The 26,862-nt window shown below is 46.5% G+C and overlaps 1 protein-coding gene across 2 annotated transcripts in view; it reads right to left on the bottom strand.

The window, feature by feature from the left end:
• Positions 1 to 26,862, bottom strand: part of grin2bb (glutamate receptor, ionotropic, N-methyl D-aspartate 2B, genome duplicate b) — a 116,002-nt gene that overhangs the window by 50,505 nt on the left and 38,635 nt on the right. The gene's annotated exons all lie outside the window — the stretch shown is intronic.

Below are 26,862 nucleotides of genomic sequence, written 5' to 3'. Positions count from 1 at the left end.
CACATTAGTAATTATTTCACATCTCTGTGACTGTTTTTCCTTCATCTAAACGGGCCCATTTTTAAATAGATATTTGAAATCGCTCGTTTTCTTTAGTCAGACTGTGGACTCCGTTTTGTCTCAATCGCTTTAAAACAACATTTATCGCTCAATTGAAGGAACACTCATTGATGAATGAATTGATTACCGTGTCCATCCCAAGAAATGATTGATTTCATTCTCAAAATTGGATTGATTTGGACCTGGAATGTGCAAAAAAAAAAAAAAAAAAAAATGCGTACACTTTGGCCGGCAATGCAGGCGCAGCAATTAAACAGCACACGGGATTTTACGTGTATTTTGTCTCTCTATAGCGCAGTTATCTACATTCTGCAAATAGTGTATCTTTGTTCAACTATCAATGGCAAGAAGAAGAATTTAACAACCTTTCACTAAATGGCAGAGAGTAAATTGAACCTGCGTATGCAACTCTCGTCTGTCTTTCATACAAAAGTCGTACTGTTGCTTTGTCGAACTGAAGCACTGCTGGCGTCCAATAAATCTTTTGGAAGGCTTAAACAATCAGCAAAAAAAGTGGTGAGAAAGAAATCCAGGTCCTATTTACTTACAAAACATTCAAAAGGAAAACAAATCTGCAAGCCACTTGGGCAGCGATGGAAAAATCAATTTTAAAACACTGGAGAAATATCATTGCTAATACCAACATTCATTTACGTCCCGACTCTTACTGAATGTGACCTAACCCAGAGAAATATTCAATAAATAAATACATACAGACATTTTAGGAGGGTTTATATAGTTTCTAGAGTAGTAGACTTGACCATTGTAATGGTCTTCTGATTGGACTCCCAAAAAGAGTATTGAGGGTGGCAATTTTTTTGCCTTATTGAGATAAAAGTCTCATAACAGGACAAATCAAGGAAATAACTTCTTTTTCATTTATGGTTAAGTTATATGATAACTTCACTAATTTATAATCTTGTCCCAAAAATGGGACGCTGCCCGCGAGAGGGTACTCGGCTTTTCTTAGTAGATCATCCCAAAAACCTGAATCTCCAATCCTAAAGTCCTTCCACTGGCTTCTAGTCTGCTTTAGAATAGATTTTAAAGTTCTGCTACCGGTCTGTAGACCACTAGAGGATTTAGGTCCTGAATACATGAAAGAAATGCCGACGGAATACAAACCCAGTAGAGCTCTGAGCTCAAATAGTGGAGCGCAGAGTCCAAAGCAAACAAGGCGAAGCAGCATTTAACTATTATGCTGGCAAAAAAAAAAAAAAAAAGGAATAAATTGCCAACAGAGGTAAGGTCCGCCCGAAGCGTGAATGTTTTTAAATCCAAGTTGAAAACTCTTTTTTTTTTTTGCTTTTTTTTTGCTTTTTAGAATATATCCACTTTTTGATTACTTGCACTGCAAGTGGTTTTGATTCTCTTTGTTTTTTTAAATATTTTTTGGTCATTTTTATTGTTTTTAATCCTCTTTCAAATGTTTTATCTCTTTGTTTTTAAATGCCTCGAATCATGTAAAGCACATTGAGTTACCTCGTGTATGAAATGCACCACACAAATAAATTTGCTTACTTTCTGTGAATTTTTTTTTTTTTTTTTTTGCTTGTCGGTGTGTGACGAGACTTTTCCGATGTGAGACTTCATATGTGAAATATGTGCCCTGGCTCAGAAAAAGGTTCAGAAACGCATTCCCGGTTCTGTTCGGACCACGTGGTGCGTATGTGGCATTCTACACAATATCACTTCACTTCCGAGCTCCCTCCCGAAATGTGTTCAAAAGTGAAGTGGCAACAAATACAAGGTCAAAACCAAAACAAGGTGCACATGCTTGAGGTGTCCTGGCTGGTCCAGAAAAACTACAAAGTTCCTTTGCCATCGATGTATTGCTATTTTAGAGTCAAATGAGTCCGTATTGTCGACACGGTCTTTCCAAGTTTTACAAGCGGCATCAATGAGGGCTTTTCTCCAAGGACCGAGTGTGGCGCTCGGAATCAGGCCGGGGTCAGCCGCCCACGTCCGAAGCGCCTCGTCGGGACGCGGGAGTCCGGATGGATTATTCATGAGGTGTAAGTGCCTGGAGGCGACGCGGCGGAGGGGATGTAATGAGAGCGCCATCGTGTCAGGGCTCCTCTGTGCGACAGAGGCTGACGACGCCGACTGCTGTTTTTGCCGTTCTGCGCACCGACGACGACGACGCACTCCAGAAAGGAGCAGAGTGCGAGTTAAGATTTACACGCCTCCACGTAGGCGCAGCAGAGGCGCGTTTCCGCAGAAGTGCTCGGCTGAAAAGAGCGAAAGATGAAGCATCTTTAAGGACTGCAAGAAGCACGATACAAATCAAAGCAATTAAGACGAATGTGACGTTCAATTCAACAACTGCGGCCTTGCTGGAAAATTGAAAATCGGTACACTTACTACGCTAATTTGCCGAAAGCTTATAGGCGCCACTTCGCTGCACACTTCATTAGGAGGACCTGCACCGCCTAATGTCATTTCCCGGGTTGCTCGAGGACGACGTAAATCGAGTCAAGTTTAAGTGGCAATCAAAACTGATTTTTTAACAATGTGGAATTGATTGGCGCTCATTGTTTGCATATGTTGGTCTGTGACTTCCGACCAATCAGGGGCGAAACCCGGCTTTGGCCCGAAGGCAGTTGGGATAAGCTGAAGCACACCCGTGACTCGAATGAGGACAATGGACCTTTCCGACCTGTCAATCGCTCGGACAATAATAGCCAATCAGATAGCCGCATTGTCTTAACCCCTGGCTTGACACGCCCCCTCTGTGCTAGTTGTCAGCAGCGTGCGCTTGGAAAAGTTCCTGTTACGAAGAAAATGGTCCTCAGATGGGTCTGGGGAACGTGCAATTCTGATGAAAGATATCCTGCCAGCTTGATTCATTTTCCAGAGCCTAAAACACGGTTGACGAAGTGCCTACGACGGATTAAGGCTCGCGGAAGAGCCGCGCGTACAACTAAATGTGGGCAACAACAACAAACACGAGGCTGTATGTTCGAAGGTAAGTGAGGGAGAAGTATCTTCTCGGGGTTTGATTTCATTATTATCAGTGCAGGAGAACAACTTTCACTTTGTTAGCGTACCACTGACCTGCCGAATGAAGTGTGTCACGTTTTACGCCGAAGAGTCTGCTTAGCGATACGTAATTGCGCCATGCCATGCGAGAGAAATGTCGACTTGCCGATTTGTAACTTTTTCCATCTGGTGACTACGGTACTGACCGAGTTCATCACCAATGTTTAAATGCACTTGTAGAAAATTGAACGGAACTCACTTATAAAGACTACGATGCTATTACTCGTGAACTTTCCAAGTAAAAAGTACTCACCCTGCTTTACATGTGCGGTACGATTCCACTATTTCATCCTGTTGGATTTCAATATGAAGTTTGTGAGGCGTCAAACTTTTTTCTATCGTTCGCCAACGTTTCACTCCGTCCAAAATCTTAATTCCGCGTACATATCCTTGCGTGAAATAGTGGAGACCTCTCTGTGGAACCCTCTTGGACAAGTCTGACGCATTTGGCAAAAAACATACCGCAATATGATCTGGAATACGCGGATAGAGAATCGACTGCAAACCTTTTTCTGTTCAGTCGCCGTTTTGGACGCTTGTGGGACGTGGCAACTGTAGCTCAGGGGGCGGAGCTTAAGAGCACCAGTCGGAATGGTCCATTAGATGGTGGTCCGCTCGATAACATAAGGCACAATAAATCTGGGCACCCGCCTGTTGCCGTTCACGCCACCAAAAATGTGATTTTTCAAATATAAGATATGTGCCTTGACTCAATGAAAGTTGGGTGAATTTGAATAACAGTGACAGGGACAAAGAAAGGATTCGGGTAAAATAAAATATGTGATCTAATCCAAACTAAAAATCTGTTTGAATGGGGTGCAAGAATGGATTAAATGCAGGTTAAAATACAATCGGTCGACCCTGTCGTGACATCGTGGCCGAGTCGTCGTATTTGTGAAAAACTCTTCCTGACGGTGACACTGAAGCTTAACGACGGTGTGTTGACAAGATTTACGGACAGACAAACATTTTCACCAAGTGCAAAGGAAAACTATTTCGCATACAGGCCAAGCGGGAGCAAGTAATCGGCCGCTGATTTTGATGATCACACCTAATCGCCCTCATCGCCGGAGGGACGTCGTCGCGAAGGTGAACCTCGACGTGCTTGGCGTACGTGCCTGCGCTCTTCATACGCTGTGCAAGAAATCGTTGGTGTTGACGTGCGCGCATGGCATATACGCACGCGTCCGCACTTGTGAATCATGCAGGAGAGTGAGCGCTCATCAGGCGCAATGCATCACATCGGACCCTTTCTCCGCCACAGGGACAGAAATGATCTGCGGGCGACTTTTCACAGTAATGAGGCGCCAACGCTGCGAGTGTCAAGCCAGGGTGAAAGGATTGGCAGTGTGGAAATAAAGGTGGCGGGGGTTGAATGAGCAGATTGAGGGAGAGTTCGTGCATCATTCGCATCGACCGTCTCCAAAAGTTGCATTCTTCTTCTTTTCCTTTCGGCTTGTCCCGTTAGGGATCGCCACAGCATGTCATCTTTTTCATCTCGTGGATCCTCCTCTCCAACCTCAACTGTCCTCACGTCCTCCCTCGCGACAACCATCAACCTTCTCTTTGGTCTTCTTCTCGCTCTCTCTTCCTTGACAGCTCCATCTTCAGCGCCCTTCTACCAATACAGTCACTCTCTCACCTCTGAACACGTCCAAACTATCGAAGTCTCTAACCTTGTCTCCAAAACATCCAACTTTGGCTGTCCCTCAACTGAGTTAATTTCTAATCCTATCCAACCTGCTCACTCCGAGCGAGAACCTCAACATCTTCAGTCCCGCTTCCTGTTGTCTCTTCAGCGCCACCGTCTCTAATCCGGGCTCACCACTGTTTTAAAGACTTTGCCCTTCAACCTAGCGGAGACGCTTCTGTCGCATAGAACACCAGACACCTTCCGCCAACTGTTCCTTACCACACTCACCGTGGCTCTGTATTGCTGACCCCAAGTATTTGAAGTCGTCCACCCTCGCTATCTCTTCTCCCTGGAGCTTCACTCTTCCTCCTCCACCCCTCTCGTCCACGCACATATATTCTGGTTTTACTTCGGCTCATCTTCATTCCTCTCCTTTCCAGTGCGTACCTCCATCTTTGTAATTGTTCCTCCGCCTGCTCCCTGCTTTCATTCACAGCCACCTCTCCAAACCGCTTCCATGCCTCCGCCGGTATGTCATCAGGACCGACTGTCTTTCCATTTTTCATTCTGTTCAGTGGCTTTCTAACTTCCCCCTTAGTAATCATTTCCACTTCCCGTTCATTCACGCTCGTCTCTTCTACTCTACCCATTTTCTTCATTCATTAACATCTCAAAGTACTCTTTCCGTATACTTGCGCACTCCTGGCGCCAGTCAAATATCCAACCTGGTGTACATGTCGTCATCGTTGTGGTTTCTGGGAGGCTCGGCCAGAGGAGACTGCCACGGATCAAGAAGCAAATTTGTTTACGTAAAAGAATTCTCTCTTCGACCCCGCCCCAGACAGCTTTTCCAGCTGCTTCCCCATCGGGCAACGCACGTGAAAAACCAGCAAACGTTCCAAGCTCCTCGCCGTTAACTTGCGACATTTTATCGTGAAATGTTTGAAGACGTCATCGTTGTCACGCTACGTCATTTGCACCAATCTGTTCTTGATCAGTATATTCGCACTATCCAATTGGGACATGTCCGAACACCTCACCGGGGAGGGGGACCCTCAGCGGACCATCAAAACGTGACTCTGTTCTATTCTATTCCACCCAGGTCATCTGTCTCTCAATATTGCCCTCAACTTTCCCCAACTCTTCCAAAATATTTCATCCTCGCGGGGCAGCGACGCCTTCAGTCCAGTCGATGGTCACAGCCTGATGACATCATCAGCACGCAACAGGTGCAACCATCCGCCATCACACTCGATTGACTGCGCCAATAAATTGTTTCCATTTAGATAATTAAGAAAGTTGGCATTGAGGACTAGTGGATAGCATGTCTGCCTATCAGTTCGGGGATCCTGGGTTAGAATCTTGACTCCTCCCACACCAGAAGGTCAAGTTACCGGTCTTGCTCACGAGTGAGGGAAAGATGGATCGAGACATTGAAAGGCCGATCGGCGCTGATCCAAATCTCCATTACGTTCTCAGAAGCATCCCGGTAGAAAGTGAAAGGACGAGTTCGCACGCAGAGCGGATAAAATAGAGTCGGGTACGTGGTGCACGATTGCGACGTCGCAACATCCGTTTGCCGAGCGCCGCGGCACGTTCAGCACCAAAAGTGCCGCTGGAATTGTCCTTAGGGATCAATAGACTTGTCAAAGCTGACCTTTATGTATTTATTATTTTGGCGACATATTGAGCGAGTGCGACGTCGCACGCTCGCTAGCACGCACCTCCTCCTCCTCCTTTGGTTACTCGGCCGCCTTTTCATTTCCTCTCACTTACTTACTCGTTTTCTATCATTCATTACCAGCTCAGCCTCTTAAGTCCTTACTTTGTCTTGCTCTGGCTTCTTCTTTTTCCTTCCTGATTGTCTAAAAAAGGGGAGCCGAGTGGCGTAATAACTTGTGAGAGCAAAACCTGCCGTTCGGCGGGATCAGAAGGGCACCGCTTACTTCATTAGCGCTTTCTCACATGACTACTAATCATCGTATTCTGCTTTCTCCTTTCAAACCTCATTATTGCTGTTTGATTTTTATTCACTACTCAATGCCACCGGTGACATATTTTTTTCTCTTTTTTCTATCCCCATTATCCATTTCCTCCGCGTGCTCCATTTTTGAATCATGTTCTGCGGCTTCATTAGTTCGTGTCACCAATGCGGGAAATCTATAGGGCACCGTGGAGCCCATCTATGCTATCGCTACGTCTCTTCCCACACATATACACGCACAAAGAAATTATACGTACTATGAGGCCAACAGAGTGCTTTGTCACTTCATTTTCCGGCTCCCTAATTTTTCTCAAACTTGTAATGAGTGGGTTGGATCCAATTTATTTCAAATTTTTGTTGGTGAAACAAAACAAAGTAACTAGAACGCCACTCAGCAGAGTGGAGACCCCCCACCGAGGGAAAAAAAAAAAAATGTTAATGTGGATCTGCACTAAAATTGTACCGGGGCGGACCCTAACGCAGGACTTTGAGGCAGAGGCATAATGTTCCATGTAGTTTATTCTGGAAACTGGACCACGGTGTAGCAGTCCCACAAGGCAGAGGCACAGAAACGCTAGGCTAGATCCGAAAGACATACAGCAGGGTCCGATGACTCTGGGGCAAAACTAACAAACTCAACAGGACAGGATCAAACTAACGGGCACAGAATCGCTGTGACTAGGGTTACTCTAACTTACGCGTAGAGCGGAGAGTCCCACAGGCAGTGAATGCAACACACTAGCACAAAGCAACAAAGTGGCAAATGCAAGAGACAAAAACTCCAACTTAAAAGCCTAATTAAAGTCGCAATATGAAACAGCTCTGGGCGGTGGCACCTGCGTGGCCACACCACGACACGTTGTCAAAACAAACGAATAATAAACATCATAGTAAATTAAAAATTAAATGGTCTCTCCCAAAGCTGGATGCAAACCTTTATCCATATTGTCACCAAAATGTCACGGGTCTTCGCACCATCGCTCCATACCGTTTTATGAAAATTGGGGGATATCGTTTGAGGCTTCGGCTGAAGTTTGTAGTAAACACTGGCCGAAAACATCATGTCTTGAAATTATCCGGCACAACTTGAAACGCGTAACGTTAGCGCTAACGCAGTGCAAGAGGTGGCCCATCAGCGCTAACCACGAGTAGCAACAGAACCGGAGCTCTCTTTATTCCAAGTCGAAGTAGCGCCGACGTAAAATGAACACACACCGGATTGCTGCTTCGTGTCCATATTTGACGAGCGGCAGGAAAATATGTACGACATTGCGACAAAAGACAAAGTCGGCCTTGGAGCAAGTGGCGGATGAACAGAAGCAGGAAAGAAAGTAAAGTCGCTGTTCTGGTCACGCAGTGTGCAGCACGTTAGTCTCAGATTCTCAAGCGCACTTGATCCTGCACATCAAAGACGGCGACGTCGATAGCGATCAGTTCCGTGCACGCCTTTTTAACGCTCTCCTTTGTCTCAGCCGGACCGGATTAATGCGGTGTCGCCGTTTGGAGCCCGTCGTGCGCTTAAATTCTCCCGGTGGCTGAACTTTATTTTATTTATTTATGTAATTATTTATTCTGGTGCCCCGCGCATCTATCTGAAAAAGTGAAAAGGATCCGAACCTCAATTGGCTCCACTCCATTTAAATTCAAAAGCACTTTGAAAGCAGGACAATACTCGCTTCTGTGTTGAAAAGTAATTTTACGGCGTGAAAGCTGCGACCGGGAGGCATCAAAACGCCACCGTTGACCTCGGCGACCGCAACTATGTAGGTGGGAGGGGGGGGGGGGACGACAACAACAATTAGTGCTCGATACTACAAAAACATAAAGCGAGCTTCAATTGCGTCAAATAAATGTTGTAAAGTTCATTACTGTTTATTTTTTTCATTTCATATCCCTTCGTTATCATCATTTCTTTTTCAGACAACCACGCAAACCACGATCAGCAATTTAATCCTCCTGCAGATATATTTACATCTATTTTTTAGGTGTGCTACGGTATTGGAAAGATATTGATATTGCTTGAAAAGATCGTCAATAAATTCTTTATGATTGGTGCTCAGGAAAGAATCATAATTAGGGGTTTGTGAGGAATACATTTTTTCATGTGAGAATTTGGGCTATTTAAACACATTTCTGCGCTCATTGACATGTAAACACTCGGAAAATTTCCTTTGGTTTTAATTTTTGACTCCCTTGCGCCACCAATAAGTGCTAAATAGTTGCAAGTACAGGAGTTTGTGTTTGCTACAGCGCCGCCATATGATGAATATTTACCGATTTCACATTGTACATAAATATCACTCAATAAAACACAGTTGCAATTTTCAAATGAACTGAAAACAGTACACGTGAAAGCAACCCTCACGTCTTCAGGTAAATAGCTTGGACCGACTGAAGTGTACTTCGAAGTACCCCACGAGAGCTCAAGCATGTCCGTGTTGTTTGACCACAGGCGCGTTGCTGTACCGAAGACACAAATGAAATAAAAATGGGTTAAAGGTCACACGGAGGGCGGTGCCAACTGATGTACTTTCAGTTCTCCGTTTCCAATGCAGCAGGTTGTGACCAATTAACGTTCCGTCACTTCAGTGGTTCTCCCTCATCAAATTTCTCTTGCATCTTGCCACCACCTCGTCGTCACGTCTCCACGAGCGACATCAAACGTGGCTTTTAAGTTTCGACGCGCTCAGAATAGTATTGACGTCGCGCCCGCACGCCAATCATCTTTCTGGGAGGCCTAATTCAACCGCTGTTGCAGACGCCGCGGGACGCGCCGCCATCAGCTCGGTGACCCAAACCTGCGGGTCTCATCGCTGCTCCCTGAGGTACGCCGCTGTTGATACAATCCTCTCGCGCTTCGCCGGGCCCACCGCATTGTTCCCACCCGCACACGCAACCGTCTGTTCACAAAAAAGAAACTTTTGTCTTTCATCAGACAGGCCGTTGCCCTGCTTTTACTCACATTTTTATTCACGTGTCGTATGTACATAAAACATGCATTATGTTGTGCCGCCTCCTGGAAAATTGGCAAGTTGAACCTTTGAGCTGTACTCCTCAAAGTCAAAACTCATTATAGTTTTAAAGCTATGAACACAGTAAAAGTCCCTGAAAAATGGATTCAGAGATTTGTTTCTCAATACAGAACAGCGTACGCGCTGAAAGGTATTTGCACAGACTGAGAAAGATGGCGTACTCACTTGCCGAGGTAAAGCTGGAGCGAGTTCAACTGTTTTGCAACGTTTTACTTTTGGGCCGTGGCTAAAACGGGGCCCAGCGACCAACTTGGGCACGGACGTGAAATCTCTGCCCCCCCCCAAAAAAAACGAATTGGACCTCTTCGTCTGCAGCGGCTGTTAAATGACCAGTTCATTAGTTGCGGCTCACATTGAGCAAAAAGGCCAAAAGTTTATTCAAGTTGGACCAACAAAAAAAAAAAAAAAAATGACAGCGGTGAAGTTAATCATCGTGCAACACTTGAAAAACTTTTGCATTCTTGGTGGGCGTAAACTTTTGTGCCCATGAGACATCGTTCGCTTGCAAGTCGACGTTTGGAATGGCAGCCGGTGTGACGGTCTGAGCGCTCCCCCGTGCTGAAAAGTCTCCTTGTGATGAGTCCGCATGCGGTACTAACAGGGGAACTCTGGGTACGAAGCAGACGCTAACTGGGAAATCCCCCGGTCTCATAGTTCCCCTTCTTCTACAGAATACGTTATATTCAAACCCTAACTTAACCTTAAAATCTTCTTTTTCTTTCGGCTTGTCCCGTGTGGGGTCGCCACAGCGTGTCGTCTTTTTCCATCCGAGCCAATCTCGTGCATCTTCCTCTCTAACACCCGACTGTCCTCATGTCCTCCCCCACGACATCCATCAACCTTCTCTTTGGTCTTCCTGTCTCTCGCTCTCTCTTCCTTGACAGCTCCATCCTCAGACTCTCTCGCCTGTGGACACGTCCAAACCATCCAAGTCTGCTCTCTCTCTCTAACCTCGTCTCCAAAACATCCCACTTTGGTTGTCTCTCTAATGAGCTCATTTCTGATCCTATCCAACCCGCTCACTCCGAGCGAGAACCTCAACATCTTCATTTCCGCCACCTCCAGTTCTCTTCAGGGCCACCGTCTCTAATCCGGGCTCACCACTGTTTTAAAGACTTTTCCCTTCATCCTAGCCGAGACTCTCGTGTCACATAGAACACCAGACACCTTCCGCCAACTGTTCCCACCCCCGCTTAATCCCGTTTCTTCACTTCCTTACCACCGTCTCCATTGCTCTGTATTGTTGACAGCAAGTATTTGAAGCCGTCCACCCTCGCCATCTCTTCTCCCTGGAGCCTCACTCTTCCTCCTCCGCCCCTCTCATTCCCGCACATATCTTCTGTTTGACTTTGGCATAATTTCCGTACCTCCATCTTTCTAACTGTTCCTCCGCCTGTTCCCTGCTTTCACTGCAGATCACAATATCATCTGCGAACATCATGGTCCAAGGGGAATCCAGTCTGACCTCGTCCGTCAGCCTATCCATTACTACCGCAAACAGGAAGGGGCTCAGCGCGGAACCCTGATGCAGTCCCACCTCAACCTCAAAATAAAAGTTGATAAAAAATACACACATATATGTAAGTTTGCCGTGTTTATCTTTCTCTTTCTTTCTCGTCGACGAGTTGTCGAATGGCACACGTTGAAGCATGGATGGGGATCTTTCAGACTGGCCAGAAGTTTCCAAAATATATGCGCAGGGGTATTAATATACGCACGTGGGTATTAATCACAAGAAGGCTTTTCAGCACCGCGAGCGCTCAGACCGTCACACCGGTCAACAACGGCCCTCGCTCAGTGCGGTCGGGGGATGTCGCCTGGCGTGCGGCCGGCCTTCCTCCCGAACCTCTGGCGTCCATTTGCCTCTTTCATCTCGCATTCTTCCTCTGAACATGGTTCTCGGAGCTGCTTCTTTCGGAATACCTCGCCACAAACAAAGCAAGTATTCGCCGCCGTCCACCCGCTCGGAAGGCTTTGCGGGTCCCGCCTTCCCCGGTTCTTCTGAACGCGGCGCAGAGCCGTTAAGAGCGCCTGGGCCGGTCCTGCGGCGTCAGCGCAGAGTACCGTGGGCCCGAAAGGATTTGGCAACTCATCTCCGTGTCGAGCCTATGAAAGCCTGTCTCCAATTAGATTTGCAGGGGAAGAGCAACACATCATCCCCACGCTCAACAAGCTCTGGTGGGAGAGGATTGGACCGGGAGAGAAAGAGAGAGAGAAGTGTCGCTCGACGACGCGGCCAGACGCCAAAAACTGGCACATTCGCACCACGGCAACACACAAAACGGCAGCGCGCACGCCGCGCCCGCCAACAATCGGCTTTTCCACTTCATCACACTCGTCTTCCGCCTCCTTTCATCTTCCTCCCTCGATCTTCCCTTCCTCGCAGTCAGAGCGCCGCCGCCGTCAATCTTTCCCAGCGTGAGGCCACCGCCGCCGTTTCCGATCAAACACACACGTGCACGCACGCACCTACACGCGCCGCTAATTAATCTCATATTCAGCTGTTTAATTATCGATGACTCAGTTTGAAAAGACTCTCAGCTTCATTTAGCCCATTTCAAAGATCCTATAACGTCCTGATCGAATGACGACGTTGCTATTTCTGTCCAGGAAAACGGCGGACGATGATCGAGTCCCACTGTGCGACGCGTGCGTGCGACCGCATTTAAACCTCGAGAAAATTGGGACACGGCGTGTGCAATTGTTTACCGTTTTCGTGAGAGTGAACGTCATAACTAATTATTTTAGTTTAGGTAATCATATTTCATGCTCCAGCACTCGATTGGACTTGAGGTTCTTTGTCTGGCTGTTCATTAGTGAAGCCTGAATAATCCTGACGCTTTATGCTTAATACACGAGAGCTACGTTGCGCATAAATGGAAGACGTCAAAGAAATTTGAGTTATCAGGTTGAGAATCGGATTGCTGAGGAGGTGTTTGTTGAATGATCGCATTTCGGAGCAACCGAAGCAAAATCTGCCACTCGGAACCGACCAGCAGAGGCGCTGTTGAGACTGGATTCAATCGCTTGCTGCCTATTGGGAATTGAAATTCAGTTGAATGTGTGGATCGTTCGCCGCAAATGGAGTGAAAATTGAATCTTCTCAATGGCGTCGGTGTTAGTTTTCAGAACGACGGCAGTCAGGACATCAGCTACAGGAAGTTGAGCGACGTTCACGTGAGGCAGTGGCCGTCATGAGCGAGAAAAGACCACGGCCAAGAAGGGCGTGGCCTGCCCGCCGCTCTGGGTGGTCTCATCTCTGACGTCTGTCGACGGTGACAGTTGTCGTCGCATGCGGCAACGTGATTAGACCAAGTACTTAAGTTGAACTTTTGTCACTGGCATTTGCCAGTTCGTTGCCTTGAGTTCGCGAGTTTCAGGAATCTCCACCACCGAGAGAAAGTGTAGCGTGAGCTACCCTCGTCACGGCGATTCTGTGCCACCATAGTTTAGTCCCGTCTTAGTTCATGTTTCCAAGTTTGCCTCCGAGTCATCAGACCTCGCTTCGCGTTTTTGGATTTTGCGTCGTTGCGCCTCTGCCTTCTCGGACTGCTTACACCAAAGCGTATAACCTCAGCTTCGAATAAAAGTACGCCTAACATCATGCCCTCGTCTCGGAGTCCTGCATTTGGGTCCAAACCATTGGTTTGTGACAGAGGCGTGCAAAGAGGAGTTCAGAAAACTCAGCAAGCCTCCCATCCCATTAAAATTCATATATATATATATATATATATATATTTTTTTTTTTTTTCCTTTCATTAATCTTCCCTGTACTCAGTCACGGAGCGATCACAGATCAGCAATTATATTTAGCCTCAGCTTTCCAGCTATGTTCCAAAAATCAAATATCAATGTCATGAAATGTCTTTTTCGAAGATATTACGAGTTACAAATGATTTATTCGAAATTATTCGTATGAATAATTCACAATCAAAATGTTGTTCCTGCCGCACATGGAGGGATTTGCAAATCTAACCCACTTTTAAAAGAGCAGGAGAGCGCAGAGAAAAGAAATCCCTCTGAAATCATAAATTTACCATCCAGATTGCTTTTGTGCGATCGCACCAGCCGCAGCCGCCGAGCCTCCCATTTAGCGCTCCAAAAAAGACGACCACGTCCCCGTGACGTCTTCTTTGGCTTGTAAATCAAGCGACCGTCTAATGAGCGCGAATGAATCTCCGTCTTGAAATCGTGTCCACCCCGTTTACAAACACGCAAGGCCCGCAAGGTCGGCACTCGCTTCTACGACCACAAGAAAAGTCGTCCATCCGTTGTTACGCCGGATGCCATTGACGTCGTGTCATCCAAAAGCCAAAATGTTGCACAGGGAAATAAACGCCAGTTAACCGGAAGCGTTTCAACTGACTGAAAAAGGTGGCGAGGACAAGGCGGCCCAAGGGAGACGTTTTCAAATTTATCCACAATCGTTTCCGAGGAGGCCGTATCAAGTTTTTGCACCCGTCTTTTCTCTGCGTTCCCACACGGTACTGCAAAAGGAGTGAAACGGGCTCTCAGGAGTCCTTCAGGGAATTGGAACACAGAAAAAAAAGGAACGAGTTTCGTACTGCAAGAGAAGCAGCCCAAAGAACCAAGCGGAGGAAACGCATTTCTGTCGTTTAGAGGAGAAATCCAGTGCTTTGCACGGACAGCGTATCCAACATGTCATGTAATACGTACCCTATTTTGACTTTGTGATGGTAAATCCTCTCTCATTTAATTGTGTTTTGTCGACAATTGAGAATTTCCCGTTCCAAACGCTGGATGACACGGGACACCGTTATGCCCAGCTCTGATTTCTCGGATTTATCCTCATCTGATCGGGAAAACGGAGGAATAACGGCCTCCGCCGCCACCCGCTTCGTTAGCCCCGGACGCCAAAGCTAGGCGAAAGGCCTCCGCCGCCACCGAAGGTCGGCTCCGCGGCCCGGCCCGCCACCGGAGCTCGCTCGTCAGACTCCGCGTCATTCCCCTCCGAAGAACCATCCGAATATTCAACATTAATTGCAGCAAAGTTAAAATCTGTATGGAAGTATTCCTCCGTCTGCTCGATCAAACGATGCCGCTGTATCTTCATCAGATGGGCATAAATCAGAGAAATCAGCGATGGGCATAAATGGTGTCACATTTAATCGAGTGTTTTGAATTGCACGGTACACGTCACATACGCCAACGTACGTCATGTGACTCGCGAAAATGGCAGCGCCCCTGCAAATTTTTTCCAATTGTCGGTAAAAATCTTCTCCAAACATTTAAATGAGAGCAGATTTAACATCACATTGTCAAAATAGGGTAAATATTACATGACATGACATGATTGGATGTACTGTTAATGCAAGCACTGAATTTCCCCTTTAAACTGGAACATTGAATTTTCCCGGAAATCTCAATGGAATAAAAACGACCAAACATAAATCACAGCTAACGTTGCGTTCGTCGGGCGTACAGCCGTTCAAATATTGCTCGCTCAACTTCTCGGGGTCGCCCCATTCAGAAGGAGAAGAATTAAATCACGGAAAAAAAAATGATATTCACATAGCGTGCGGGTGTTGTGAGCAAAATAGCAAAGACGTCAGCGCAAGCTCACACGTACGCTCCGCGAGTGCTTTTGGCGATGGCGATGGCGATGGCGATGGCGAGACATCATCCTCGTGTAGACCGACAAGACTTCAGCAAAATCTTGACGCACTTGTTGGAAATCTTCATCGCAGTATCACGTCCCCCCCCCCGAAACAGATCTGGCAACATTTGGATCCCATCTCAAAAATGATTTCTAATTTGAATTCTTACTATGTCTTCAATCATTATGTGCTCCTTGGCTTTACTTTCAGTACTTTTGAAAGCACAAGTGTGACATGCGAGCTCATCACACTACCGGAAATGATCCAAACTCACTTGTAATTACTCCAAAAATTACGTTTTATGCACGACAAGAAAATGTATCTTCATTCGCAACGGCAGGCATGACGAATGATCAGCTTCTCTTCCACTAGATACCCGAACGTAAAAAAAAAAAAAATCAACCTGTTGCCCTTCATACCAAATCATTTTGAATTCGAGTTCTCGCAAAGCGAGCCGAGATCATAACCACTTTTCTGTATAGTGTACACTTTTTGAGACATTTTTGTGAAATTAATATTAAGTTTGCGGCGCACTCACTGCTCGATTCCGTATACGGTCGAGTCGATGTCCTATATTCCCTGTACTGTCTTCAGATAACCCCCCCCGCTAAGACCCCACCAGTTAATGGAAAGCTCCTCCGTGAGGATTTGACGACGCTCGCTTGCACCGGCGGCAACGCGGGTAATGAATCACTGACACGTGGGGGGGGGGGGGCCAGCGCCCCCAATCGAAAGCAGCCGCACGACCAATTAGCTCTGACTGCCGCGACCCGAGTCGGTTTCGCAAAAAAAAAAAAAAAAAACATAAATGGGAGAAGGACACGGAAGCACTGATAAACATATAATTACATCGACTTTTCTTTGCGAACGTCGACGTTTCGCCTCAAAGGGAAATAAATGCTCCAGGCTAACAACGGAGTCGAGTGAACTTTCAAGACTTTCATCCGATTCTCAACTCGTCACGTCACCACGACGCAAATGATAACTGCACAAACACACACCTGGCCCCTGCCAAAAAAAAAAAAATGCTGCTTTGCAACCGATGCAGATGAGTCATCCGCTTCTGCTGCCGAGTCAGAATCATATTTTACGCAGCCGGGAGAAAATCTCCCACCTGAAACTCATCGTCGGCGAGCTCGTCGCGCGCTGGGAGACGACCGCGTCCAAATCGCCACCGTCAAAGCTTTTGGATGAGAGCTGGTCAGACGTGAAATCAAAAACCAAAACTCGCACGCGATAGTGATTTGGGTGTGCACACGTGGCGGTATTTGTGCTTCCGACTCTTCAGTACCAAGACAAATTTAAACTGATGAATAACCAATGACAGTAAGATATTATATATATATTCAAAAGTATTTGCAAACTTTCAAATAGACCAAATCAGTGGGCTGTTTTTTTCCAATCAGATTCTACCACTGATAGAAAGAGTCGGATCATATAAAAAGACATGTACACCTCCCACACCAGTTAAACATCCATCCATCCATTTTCTTAGCCACTTATCCTCACGAGGGTCGCGGCAGTGCTGTAGCCTACCTCAGCTGTCAACGGGCAGGAGGCGGGCGACACCCTGAACTGGTCGCCAGCCAATCGCAGGGCACATGGCGACGAACAGCCGCACTCGCAATCGCACCTAGGGGCAATTTAGAGTCTCCAATTAATGTTGCATGTTTTTGGGATGTGGCAGGAAAAAGGAGTACCCGGAGGAAACCCACGCAGACATGGGGAGAACACGCAAACTCCACACAGGTCCAGGATCGAACCCGGGACCTCAGAACTGTGAGGCCAATGCTTTACACCTGCGCCACCGTGCCCCCGCTTGAAATGGAATTAAAATAATATCCATCCATCCATTTTCTTAGCCACTTATCCTCACGAGGGTCGCGGCAGTGCTGTAGCCTACCTCAGCTGTCAACGGGCAGGAGGCGGGCGACACCCTGAACTGGTCGCCAGCCAATCGCAGGGCACATCGTGACGAACAGCCGCACTCGCAATCGCACCTTGGGGCAATTTAGAGTGTCCAATAAATGTTGCATGTTTTTGGAATGCGGGAGGAAACCGGAGTGCCCAACCCGGTGAAAAGCCACGCAAGCACGGGGAGAACATCCAAACTCCACACAGGCGGGGCCGGGATCGAACCCGGTTCCTCAGAACTGTGAGGCCAACAGTTTACCAGCTGATCCACTGTGCCGCCATTAAAATAATAATAATAATAGCCAGCATAAAATGTATCAAAAATATTGCACAACACTCACACTGACTTCACCGAGGTCCGGCTCGACGTACGCTATTTTTCTAATTGCTAATCATTTTTATGATCGCAATTTGTTTGGCTGGGTTTGGATATGCAAACAATGTCTCGTTAATATGTTTTAACACCTGCAATGTCTTTCAGGCATGCGGGTCCGGTAAAACGAGATCAAAATTCTTCGAAATGGAAGGCGATGAAAAAAGAGGGAGCACCAGCCCTCCTCGCAACAATCAGAATTCTATTGAGCTACGTCACGGAAGTCAATTATTTTAGTTAAGATATGTTTTAGGTCGTATGTGTCTCATGTTTAGAGATAAGCACGATGATGAATGGTCACGAAAAATGTGCTCGATTGAGTTTTCTCTAATTCGAATTTCAAATAAGTTGTGAGCGTGACTCGCGGTTTTCCTTGAAGGAAATGCCAATTTTGTACATTTATGGGTGCTTCAATACAATCAACCGCTCTCATATTTGAAAGACAGCTTGGAAAAAGGTGTAAAGATAAAAACAAAAAAAACAAAACCGTTTAGATATATGACAGCTAGTGATTTACAAAGTGGTGATAATTAGTCGAGGAAAGAGTTTTGAACATAAATAATGATCGACTCTTTGTGAATGTACCTCAAGGCGCTTGGAAATGTGAGGCTGTTAATATTTTGCTTCTCATCCTCAACATTAACATGAAAAAGACGGTACTTTTGCACAGCATGAAATCAGCTTAAATTAGCAGGATTGTATGATCTCCAACAAGCCGGTTTCACACTGATGCTTCGGGCACTTTGATTCCACAAAAATATGACAAAACAAAGTAGTTGTGTAAAAACGACGCCTCTCATCTGTGTCTCGTGGCAGCCTAACAATGTCACAGTGAAAGTCAAAGAGCCCAAAATTGTCCCAAAGTGCTAGACTAGTTTTGAAAGCGGAATTGTTATCTGGCAGGATTCGACACGGGAGAAAAGCACAAGCACAAAAAAAGGGATGGAATTGGAAACGTTAGTGGAAGACAAAGTACGTCTGAAAATGAAACGATTGCTGCAATCATTTTGGAGGCCACTGAATTGTCACCGTGTGCCAAAATGTGAACGATGACGATCTGAATGTAGATGGGGTTTTTTTTCGAGGTCATATGACATGATTCCTTCTGATGACTGCTCCCAGATCATAGACAACTTAATGAGATCATCTTTTGTGTTTGGCATAAAAAAAAAACAAAAAAACCCCGATAACATGATTTTGTATCCTCGTAACTCCATTTCGCCTGTGCGACACTTGCTCCGCTTCACGTGCTGGTGCGCAGTTGTGTTCTTGTTGCGCTGTTTTGAAGACGCAAAATTATCCACCGCATTGATCACAAAATATAGAAGTCGTGCACCTACGTCATCAAATCACGTCAGTGGCTTGAAGTGCCGGTCAAGCTAAGCATTGCTCAATGCTAAGTCGGTTGGATAAAACGCGAAAATACATCTTATAGCGCGACGGCCAGAGTTTTGTCCGATACGGTCGTCGAGATTTACACGGAAGAGTTTGAAAGCGGAGAAAAGTCTGGATGCATACGAATATTTTGTTGCTGCATCGGTTCTCAATCAAGAATAAATCCCACGTAGTGATGGAGCAACTATTTCAATAAATGACCCCTGGTTTTACACAAACTCGCATTCATTAACTATGAACTTTAAACTTTGGTAAACTTCTCTGTGACAGACTTTTCTTTTTTTAAATATGCATTGTTCTCAAATGAGTCCAATGCGTATTTAAAAAAAAAAAAAAAAGAAAATAAACCACTGGGATAGGCTTCATCCCCCGTGCACGGAAGCGCGTTGCGGCCACACCTTGAGCTTTGGTAAACCTCTGTGTGACTGACAATTTATTTTCTTTTTTGTTTTAAATACGCATTGGACTCACTTGAGAACAATGTCTGGTCGGGAAAAGGTTTGCTGAAGATTAACGTGTGGCCGCAACACGCTTCCGTGTACGTTGGAGATTGAGAAGAATAATTCCTACCTGAAGTAAAGTGATCGCTACACAGTCGTCTGTGTATCCAGCATGTTTAATTGGAGAAATCCATCCATCTTTTCTGATTTTTCCAGCTGGTATTCTATGGAATGACCTTTTTGAATATCCGTCTCCTCTGTTGTAACAACCGACAGCACAACAAGTCTCAGGCATTGGGAATGTTCCGCTCCGGTTCAATGTCCCCCACGCCGTCGAGCAGCTGATTTTGACCAGCAATATGGCGCCGTGAAAAATGGTGACGTCACGCGCACGACCTCTATACGTACCCAGTGCCAATTAAGTCCGCTGAGTGGTCAAAAAGTTGGTGGCGCAGAATTTGTAAATCAGCTTCCGCCTCAATTCGTTTGCAAAATCCTTCAGCAAAACAAGCCTAAAGTATCTTTAAGGAGTTAACGCAAGGACTTGTCTTCTCTCCTTTCCGTTCCTGTCATCCGTCTGTGGTGAGGAAGACCTGAGGTCAAAAGGTGCACGCCGGAGTCAAGCGCGGCACGCAAACCGAGACACGGAGTTCAACCCCCCCCCCCCCCGCACGCGTCTGGACTCGCTTCCCTTTTCCCGCGACTCTTCTCCTCACCTCATCTTCCCTGGCGGCGCTTCCAGGAATTCATCACCACCTGAGGGACGAACGCGACTTTCTCCCGGCTCTCGTTTGTTCGCTCACCCTGAATAACTCCATTCTCCGGTGGCTGCTGCAACATTTTTATTTTCATTTTTCTTTTTTTTTTTTTTACCTTGCTTTCCCTCGCATGCTCATCTCCTCTGAGCCGCACACGCGCAACATAAAAACAAATGAAAAGGATAAAATCAGATTGACCGGATAAGTGCGGCGGCATGGTTACTGATACGGGAGCGCAAAAAAAAAAAAAAAAAAAAAAAAAATCAATCATCCTTTTCATCAGGATTCTCGATCCCCACCTCGCCGCGTGCATCGCGCCCTCCCCCCTCCGTCCCGTATTCAATTTTCCCGCTTTTCGCTCCGCGGGATCCTCTTTGTCATCGTTATCTTTTGAGTGTCATCCGGCAGCCGTCTCCTTTCTGTACCAACACGTTTTTTTTTTTTTATTATTGAAAAAAAAAAAAAAAAAACCACAGGCCTCTCCTTGCATTTTTTATGTTCATGGAAAATACAGATGCAACACCAGTCGCATACCTTCCCCATATTTCCCCATTTGCGTTTATTTAGGGAGTTGGGGGGGGCGGGGGGGGGGGGGGCTTTGGGGGTCGCACGTCTTCCTCAAGTGGTTGTGACCGACAGCAGCTGGCCTGTCAAGATGGCGAAAAGTGAAGGAGGGACAGGCGGGACGGCGCGAGAGGGGAGATAGGAGGAGACGTTTCTAATTCAAAGAGACGTGCGGTGTTTCCGTGGCAACTCGGCTCCCATGGAAACGGCCGTGATAAAGATGCCATTAGTGTGTAGGAAAAAATATATAGATATACACACACACACACACACTCACTCGGTGTTGCACCGATTACGTGCGGGAATGTAGTTGCGCCGGAAGATCCCGTTGGCATTTGCAGACTTTGGCGGGGTGACACATGAGCGCAATTACAGAGAACACACCTGAGGTCGACTTGGGGGGGGGGGGGGGTCAATTAGGGGCCGCTCATGCGCTCGCTCACTTGGACTCGAGGTTGCGCCCTCTCGGGGAAAAACAAGTGACAACCGTGCTGTTCGTCACACGAGCACTGCATGCGGGGTGTGGGGGGGGGGGGGGGGGCGTGGTGGTGGTGGTGGCGGGGGGTTCAATTCTAGACATATTTGCTCAACGACCGACGATGACATCCTTCAGCCCGCGCACTTCATAAACACTCTTCCGCTATTTAAAACTAGCTAGCGCAACCCAAGCCAGGCCGACAGAAGTGGACCGTACGTAAAGTCCTGACTGTGTTTATTGGAGCGGGGTTTGGGGTGGACCATCAGGGACGGGTAATATGGATGCAAAAAATAAAAAAAAAAATTAAAAATGTTGATTTCCATTCATCATCAAAAAGCAAAAAATGTTCCTGAAAATGATGGGAGCAGCTGGCCGCAACTTACAAAGTTTCAAGCCACGTACTGTATATCAGTACGTACTGGACAATAAACACGTTAGTTATGCAACGACGGCAGGAAACATGCGCCGGTCTGCCACCGTGAACTCAATGTCCTCCCCCGGAGCATGAGCAAAGTTCTTTCTGAGGTGGGAGTCGAAACTCTGACGGGGGGGGGGGGGGGGGGGGGGGGTGCTTCTGCCTGACGTGCCCGGCAGACCGTCACAACAGGTTTGGGGCCGCCACGTCGGACATTTTCCCCCACCGTCGAAGCCGAGTCGCCGCCGGGTGGTCTTCAGTTGAGAGCTCCGCCCCTCTCTTCACCAGGGTGTCCGAAACTTACGGTCGCGAGTCCGATGACACGACCACAAAGTTGATCAACGAACGCTGACCGAGGTTGTCCTGGGGTCAAGTGCACATGTGGACAACGTTTTGTTTGAACGCGGTGTTCGTTATTGACAATCCATGAGGACAGAAGTCCAGTAGCAAAAACACCGCTCGGGTTCTGATCGGGGGGCATTTGGGTTGGGAAACAAGTATACCCACACCTGGTCAGCTCCAGAGTGGAACAGAGTCCAACTCCTCTCTAGAAGACCCCTTCCCTGCCAGAGAGGTGACATTCCACTTCCCTAGAACCAGCTTCTGGAGCCAGGTCGCCAAGGTCCCTTACTCCGGCCGCCGCCCAGCTCACTCCGGACCTGACCTCTATGGCCCCTCCCACAGGTGTCGAAGCCACGGGAAGGGGGTTCCCACGTTACCCCGTCGGCCCGGCCACAAGGCGCTCGTCTTCGAGCCCCCGGCGAGGGAAACCTCGATTCAAATTTTCCATCGACACCACCCTGAACATCACACTGCCCCTTCCTGCCCCGGAGGTGCTCTGCAACCACTCCACAGCCCGCAGACAAAACAGGAAAAAAAAAAGCAAATGCAAACACCTCCGAACAATAACCGTCAAAAAAAAAAAAAAATGATAAAAACATTAAAAAAAATTAAATATCCTCGTTGTGCACACTAAGGTGTCACACTTTCCACTTCTGCTTCTCATCGGTCCTCAATCGAGCATTTTTCTTTTCTTCCGACCAAAGTTTGCAAAGGCTTCATTCAACCCTTTCAAAACATTAAAATGACTCGTCGTTAAACTTCGCTCCATATTTAAAATAGTTACGATTACAAATCCTCATATACCGTACGTCACGGGTGTCAAACTCGAGGCCCGGGGGCCAGATCCTGCCCGCCGCATGATTTCATGTGGCCCCGGAAGGCAAATCATCTGTATCAACTTCCGTGATTTAAGTAAAAATCCGTATGAAAATTTCAAATTGTCACATGATATAAATGATAACATTGAGGTATTACGAGTGTTTTTGTGTTACAAAACAACAATGGTTGAAAAACCCATTACTCTTGATTTCTGATTCCAAAACTAGTTCATAAAATTTCATATGAAAAACTGATGATGAGGGTTTCGCGGTCATAACGGCCCTCCGTAGGTAAAACGCGGCCCGCGACAAAAAATGAGTTTGACACCCCCGCCGTACGCGGTCAAGCCAACCTTGGGCCGAGCCACGGACTCCGTGATTGTGACGCGAACATGAACGAGAGCCAATCGGGAAGCGACCACAGAGGTCCATCTTTGTATTATGACAAATATTTGCAGGGACGCTCACGGTCGACAGTGGCGAGATCCTCGTGTGTGCGGCGTGGTGCGTTACTCATCTCGAATGGAGGACACGACGCACAGTTCGAGCAGAAAGTAAACTCATGATCATTTTTAAATCCGGATGTGTCTCGCTTTAGGTCCCTATTTTGCGATCATGCAATATAAATAGCGTGTAGGTGTTGCACCCCTCTGCCACTGATTGATTTTCCTCTGACAATAAAAATCCTAAACATTTCTTAATGTATTTTTTTTCCCTCGTCGAAACGGCAAAGAATTTAAGCCGTGTGAGCTGGCGCCTGTCGAGGAGCGCGGCTTACGTTGATGTCGAGCAGGAGGCTGAGGGGAAAAAAAAAAAAAAAAAAAAGGAGATTAGAGAGAAGAGCTAGTGCAGAGACAAAGATGTGGTGGAAAGATAGAGGGAGAGAAAATGAGCGCGAAAGAAACAGAAAGCGAGCAGGACAAAAGGAGGGAGCGGCGGAAAAGCAGCGAGTTTTGCCCAAAACGTGACAACACTCGGCGGGAGAAAACAGCCGCAGTGGCCCAGCGCATCTCAAACTGCGGCAAAAAAAAAACCCAAAAAATATATTTGCAAATAATGAGTTGCTATATCGCGATCGTCATTTGTGGCACCTTGACAAACAAGCAACTTTTAGCTAAAAAAAGAAAAAAAATACTACTCGATGCTTTCTGCAAAGTCTTTGTGAAGTCGCGCCAGTCCAAAGTGATCGGCACGGTTCGGAATGCTTGCTAGGAACTCACGTCGGACCTCGTCCCTTCCCTTGTCTATGAACTTTTCATTGCCGCGCCTCACGTTTTCCTTTTCCACTTGGAAAGTCCCAAAAAAAAAAAAAACGAAAAAAAAAAACCTGCTTGAAACCTTTTGCGCAATCAACGGGAAGCGATCAAATCATTGTGACATCGTTTTGGCGCGACGTGCTGTAAGCGCTGAGCTCTGCTAAATAATGAATAACAAGAAGAGGCAGAGAAGGTGCCCAACGAATCTCCGGTCGGAGTTGTTGGCCTTGACCAGATCCAACATATGCACGTGTGGATTTTGTTTGCATGTGTTGCTGCTGCCGCTCGTGTGCTGAAATGGCAGATTTCAGGTGGCCGAACCTTTGTGCTAGCTTTGCTTGGCCCGTCAACGCCGTTTACATTTTACGATGGACCTTTGTGATATCGAATCAAATTGAACATTTTGTTGTTCAAATGTATGAGTGACAAAAAAAAAAAAAGAAACTTGCGTTTAGCTGCTTATCTGGAGCAAGGCAGAAAGTGATAAAAGGCTCAGCAGAAAACTTTTAATACATGTTTTAATAAGGTCAAGTGTGTTTTTCTACATTGAAATGTGTGGGAGGAGCAGAACTATATAAAAAAATATGTTTTTTTTATGTAGTGTTTTCACACCGACTGCTGACGAGTCTGCAAACGGATCCCCGAGAACGGACCTTCAACGGATCTCTTCATGCGGCAAAACTTCATCTGCACTACGTTGAGGGCCGTGATCATGATGTTCTAGAATAAATACAATTATTGAGAAAATTAAACTCACAAAGATTCAAGCCCCACGTCAACTACTTTATAGTCAATGCCTGAGAAAATTAAACAATACTGAACCTTGGACAAAATGTCTCCAAGAGCTTGCAAAGACATTATTATACATTATAAATAATTACCAAAAAAAAAAAAAAAGAAGAAGAATTGTCATATATTGTACAGATGGCGACCATCTGAATATATTTCTAACATCCCAAATGTTTAAATGTTCCGCGTATGTTTTTGTGGGAGAGGAACAAGAATGAGGCGGCACGGTGGATCCGCTGGAAAGCGCCGGCTTCACAGTTCCGAGGTCCCGGGTTCAATCCCGGACCCGCTTGTGTGGAGTTTGCACATTCTCCCCGTGCCTACGTGGCTTTTCTCCGGGCACTCCGCTTTCCTCCCACATCATAAAAACATGCAACATTAATCGAACCCTCTAAATTGCCCATAGGTGTGATTCTGAGCGTGACTGACTGTCTCCATGTGCCCTGCGATTGGCTGGCAAGCAGTCCAAGGGTGTGCCCGTTGACAGCTGGGATAGGCCCCAGCCCTCCCCGTGACCCTTGTGAGGATAAGCGGCGAAGAAAATGGACGGATGGAACAAGAAAGAGGTCGGAGCTCACAGGAGGAAAGAGTGAGTGAAAAGTGCCAGTCAAGTGCCGCCGTCACTGTCGGCATGGAAGGCGACTGGCGGGCGGGCGGGCGAGCGGGCGAGCGGGCTGGCAGCCGGCTCCATATGTCAGTCACACGCGGCAGCTGTCAAAAACACATTTCACTCGCTGCGGTCCGGCGTTGACACAAATACATCCGCGCACACCTCGCAAACGTACGTGCAACAGCAAGTTCAACCTATACAGCACGGCTTAAGGTAGGTGGTGCCCCAAAACCTCACCCTGAACGGACAAATACATTTTTCCGTACGGCTAAGGTGCATTTGTCGAACTCGGAAATGCTACAGGCGATTATTCTAAACAAAATATCCTTTTCATTCAAAATACAAAACAAAATAAATGTGTTTTGCCTTTGCATTCAAACATATTGTGTTAAAAAAATAAAAAACAAACACTACCCCCGAATAAAACTTCACATGAAACACAAGTAACGCGTTCTGGTGCAACAAGCAACGAACGGCAGTCGCTCACATTTGGAAAATGTACGGGTGTGGTCAGTCATGCCCGCAGATATAAAGTTGCGGGCGTGTGTTCGGTTTGTAATTATGAGTGTACCCCTTTAAGAGCGGAGGGGGGCGGTGTCAGGTAAAACTAGGAAGTAGAAGTAGGCTGAGCAGCAGCTCGTTGTCAGAGACGCATGTTTCCGTGTTTAAAAAAAAAAAAAAAAAAACTGCTGAGAGTGTGCGACAAGTGCGCAATTGCGCAGTGGCGCAGCTTAGAGGGAACATTGGTCAAGACTACACAAAATAAACGACGTCTTTACATATCTATGTATTTCTAGCTGTGGTAAATTTTACACCTGTGATTTTTCGTGCTCGACTGTGCAAATTTGCATCAAATCACAGTGACTGGAACTGTAGCAAAATGCCAAAGTTTCTCAAAATGCGACTTTTCAAAATAAGATGATGGGTTCAGGAGAAGTGCGATTTTTTTCCGTCTGAAAAACACGTTTGGGGAATGCTTTTGTGTAATATTGCCTCTAAAAAACAAAAACAGTGTAATGTCAACATTTTGTCCGTTAACTCGGGGAAAGCCTTTTCCGATCGGCTCACAAGTGTGACAAATATCCACCGGTAAGGTCGTACGGACGTGGCAGATTTCGCCGTGTTGTCATGTCAAAAAAAAAAAAAAAAAAAATGACTGCAAGCTTTCAAACGGCGTCACCTGACCTAAAAGCTCAACCGCAAGAGCGCAGATGCAAAAGTGCAGAGTGAGCAGTCGAAAAAGCATCTTTTTATGAATGCATTCATTTGAGGTTTCCGAGGCGGTTGAAGTGCTCATTCCGTGTTTTTTTTTTTTTTTTAGAAAACATGGCGGGCACTTGT

Source organism: Syngnathoides biaculeatus, chromosome 9 (genome assembly GCF_019802595.1).
Source record: "Syngnathoides biaculeatus isolate LvHL_M chromosome 9, ASM1980259v1, whole genome shotgun sequence".
In the NCBI taxonomy this organism is placed as follows: Eukaryota; Metazoa; Chordata; class Actinopteri; order Syngnathiformes; family Syngnathidae; genus Syngnathoides; species Syngnathoides biaculeatus.
This window is presented reverse-complemented; position numbering and strand designations above follow the sequence as displayed.